Below are 4,220 nucleotides of genomic sequence, written 5' to 3'. Positions count from 1 at the left end.
TTTTTATGGCATGTCATAAAAACTCTGAATCTTTGGCTGAAATTATAGAACAACTTATAACTTTTTTATTTATACCCATTAAATAAACGCAAACAATCCCCTTGCGACACATGAGAATTATTTTTATAGCAAACATGACATGTTTAGCATAAGTTGTGTCTGAAAGGCTTAATATCTAGAAAATCTTATTTTAATTTGATCCAACAATAACCCTTAATTGACCTAAGGCCTCTGTAATGATAGGAGCAATGTTTTGTATCATTTTTTTTTTTGCTGACATCTTTGCATTGTAAAAAAAAAAAATCACTCCGTTAATTTGGGGCTGAAAAACTAATCTTAGGCAATGAAGTTTTCTCCATTAAAGCTTACAAACTATTTACGATAGAGCAAATTTTTTAAGAAAAATATTTAGCAAACAGATAAAAAATTAACCCCTTACACCTTAAATCATGAGGCCTTCATGACAAATTCTATTATCTGATGTACTTGGTTCTCCTAGATAGCTCAGAAGCAGCAATGCACTACTAAGAACTTAAAAATACAAAAATAGGAAAACTGAATCAAGATATACAAGATTTCTCTAATCAGAAAGTATACAAATGGAGGCAGAGAGGATTCTATACAAATCCAGAAAAGAATACTAAGGTGAACATTGTTCAAATTGATATTTCTGACACTAATGGGGAAGAGGGAGAATCAACTAGTGAGGAAGCCCCACGCACTTCGACAATAACTAGTGATGTGAGAATGAACACCAGAAATAAAAGAAAAACAGCATTTTCATTTTTTAGAGCAAGGAGAGGGGGAGAGGGCAATCTGTAGAGGAGGGCGGAACAAAACAAAAAAGACAGGCCAGAGGTCAGAATCGCAAACAAGCAGGACACAAGAATTGGAGAGAATCCAGGAGACCCCCAAGACAATTTTCCCAAATGAGGATGAAGCAATGAGAGTTATTAAAAAATTAAAATATCTCTAACAAAGGAACATATTTCGGTTTTATCCAAAGGTTTATCTTTCTGTCCATCACAAGATGCCAACAAGTTTGAAGTAATTAAAGATATACAGCTCTATCCAAGGAAAATAGCTTTAAATAAACATTTTAATAACATACCACCAATACAGGGATGGAGTGAAGATGAATTAAATAGCATAAAAGATTTGGAAGATCTTTTAGGAGATAATGCTAATCCAATGCAAGAAAATGGAGAAATAAAGTTAAAAATAAGTCTACCTTTATACCCAAAAGTATCTACTCATCCCAAATAGATGTATTTAACAATCTGGTGTGGAAGGAAATAACAGATTACAGTTACAACCAAAAATACAAAACCTTACATATAAAGAAAGAACTGCACTAAGAGAAATTCAAACATGGGAAGATGTGGTAATTCAAAATTCTGACAAGTGGGGGGGGGAGAAGTAAACAAACAATTGAATGATAAAACATTTTATACTAAATTATTATTTAATCCAGTGAATGGATATCATCAAATCTACAACCACGATTGGTAAAGCATTTAGGGATTCAGTCATAACAGAAAAAGAAAGAACATTTCTAACCGTGCCTAACCCCAAGGTGGCGACCTTATACCTCATCCCCAAAATACACAGGAATCAGTTAAACCCTCCAGGGAGAACAATATTGTCTGTAATTGGATGCCTAACAGAGAAAGCCAGCCAGTATTTTGATTATCGATTGCGATCGTCTGTGCACAATCTACCATCATATGTACAGGATACTATGGAGGTCTTACAAAAATTGGACAACATCTACATTGAAGAAAATGCTTGGCTAGTTACAACAGATGTGGAGGCATTGTATACCTCCATAGAACATGATAAGGGGATACAGGCAGTTAAGTACATTTTGGACCAAAAATCTGAGGAGAATGAATCACATAATGAATTTATTATTGATTTATTGAAATTCATTTTACAATATAATTTTTTCACTTTTGACAATAAGTTCTTCCTACAAACAAGAGGAATGGCCATGGGGAGGGCATGTGTCCCCACCAATGCCAACTTGTTTTTGGGATGGTGGGAGGCAGAACATGTATTTACAGAAACCAACATTGAATACACAGATAAGATACCCCTGTGGCTTAGAATTATAGATGACATATTTATTTTGGAAAGAAAGTCAGGAGAAATTATTTGAATTCTTGGCTATATTAAACAAAAATGACTGGAATATTTGTCTGACATCTGAATCAAGTAAAAAGAAAATACCTTTTCTAGATCTTAAAATTATAAAAGAACAAGATGGAAGAATTATAACCGATTTAAAAAAAAAAAAAAAAACAGCGACTAACAGTCTGTTACACCAATCGAGTGCTCATGCACCGGATACCATATATGGTCTCCCAACAGGAGAATTCTTAAAGACACAACCCAATTGTACAGACTTAAGTACCTTTAAAGAAAGGGCAACAGAATTAGAAGGAAGACTGATAAGGAGAGGGTACAGCAAAACCAGTATAAAGAAAACAAAATCTAGTAGGATGAGAGCTGCTCAAATCCTATTTGAACAGCCAATAGGATTTTAGCAGCTCTAATCCTATTGGCTGATTGAAATCTTTCAGCCAATAGGAATGCAAGGGGCGCCATCTTGGATGATGTCACTTGCATTGAAGTTCCAGTTTACGGCGGCGATCGTATGAAGAGGATGCCCGCGCCGGATAGATGAAGATAGAAGATGCCATCTGGATGAAGACTTTTTGCCGGCTGGGTGGATCCTTCAAGCAGAACTTCAATAACTGTAAGTGGATCATCGGGGGTTAGTGTTAGGTTTATTTAAAGGGTTTTTTGGGTGGGTTTTATTTTTAGATTAGGGTCTGGGCATGTAAAAGAGCTAAATGTCCTTTTAATGGCAATGCCCATAAAATGCCCATTTCAGGGCAATGGGGAGCTTAGGTTATTTTAGATAAGTTTTTTTATTTGGGGGGGTTGGTTGGGTGGTGGGGTTAACTGTTGGGGGGTGTTTGTATTTTTTTTACAGGTAAAAGAGCTGATTTCTTTGGGGCAATGCCCTACAAAAGGCCCTTTTAAGAGCCATTGGTAGTTTATTGTAGGCTTGGTTTTTTTTTTTATTTGGGGGGGGGGCTTTTTTATTTTGCTAGTGCTATTAGATTAGAGATTATGTGTAATTCTTTTTTTTTTGAGAATGTGTTTTTTTATTTTTCGTAATTTAGTGTTTGTTTTTTTCTGTAATTTAGTACTTTTAATAATGTTTAATTGTATATTTAATTTGAGTAGGGTTAGGTTTTTTAATATGTAAATTAATTTAATTAGTTAGGGTAGGTTAATTAATAGTTTAATACAGTTTATTTTAATTCTACAGGTAAGTTTAAATTTATTTGAAGATAGGGATGTTGTAATTTTAATTTAAAGTTAGCGGGTTGTTAGGTTTAGGGGTTAATAGCTTATTTTAGTTTATGGCGATGTGGGGGGCTGACGGTTTAGGAGTTAATAGGTTTAGTTAGTGGTAGTGATGTGGGAGGCCAGAGGTTTAGGGGTTAATACGTTTATTTAGTGGCGATGGTGTCGGGGAGAGGCGGAATAGCGGTTAATAACTATGTTGCAGTAAAGTCGGGGAGCAGCGGGATAGGGGTTAATACATTTTATTTAGGTTGCGGCAATGTCAGGGGTGGCAGATTAGGGGTGTTTAGACTCAGGGTTTATGTTAGGGTGTTAGGTGTAAATATCACTTGTTTTCTACCATATAAACCAATGGGATATCTGGCAGCATTGAACGTAAGCTTTCGCTGCTTTCAGACTCCCATTGATTTCTATGGCATCCGCGGCCTCCAGGGTAGCAGCTTGAAAACCAGGTACGCTGGGCCGGAATAGCCGTCAGCATACCTGTTAACTATTTGGTAAATAGGAAAAAGTGTCAGATAGAGCCGAATGTGTATTTGGAACATCTGTAATGACATAAGCATCAATCTGCGTTGGATTGAGACCGGCAGATCATATGTTCTGTCACAAATTTTAACATTTGCCGATCTGTAGGCTTTTATAACTAGGTCGGATCAAGCTCGCAACAATTACGCTGCGGAATTCCGGCGTATTTGCGTTTGACGGCTTGATAGATATACCCCTTAATGTAATTCAGGGATATCATATTATGGTATGAACAGTACCTAATGTTTCCTTTATATTATAAATAGAGAAGTATTTAATCAATATATACTTTTTCCTTTATCTTATAAATAGAG

This window comes from Bombina bombina, chromosome 5, assembly GCF_027579735.1.
Source record: "Bombina bombina isolate aBomBom1 chromosome 5, aBomBom1.pri, whole genome shotgun sequence".
NCBI lineage: Eukaryota > Metazoa > Chordata > Amphibia > Anura > Bombinatoridae > Bombina > Bombina bombina.
This window is presented reverse-complemented; position numbering follows the sequence as displayed.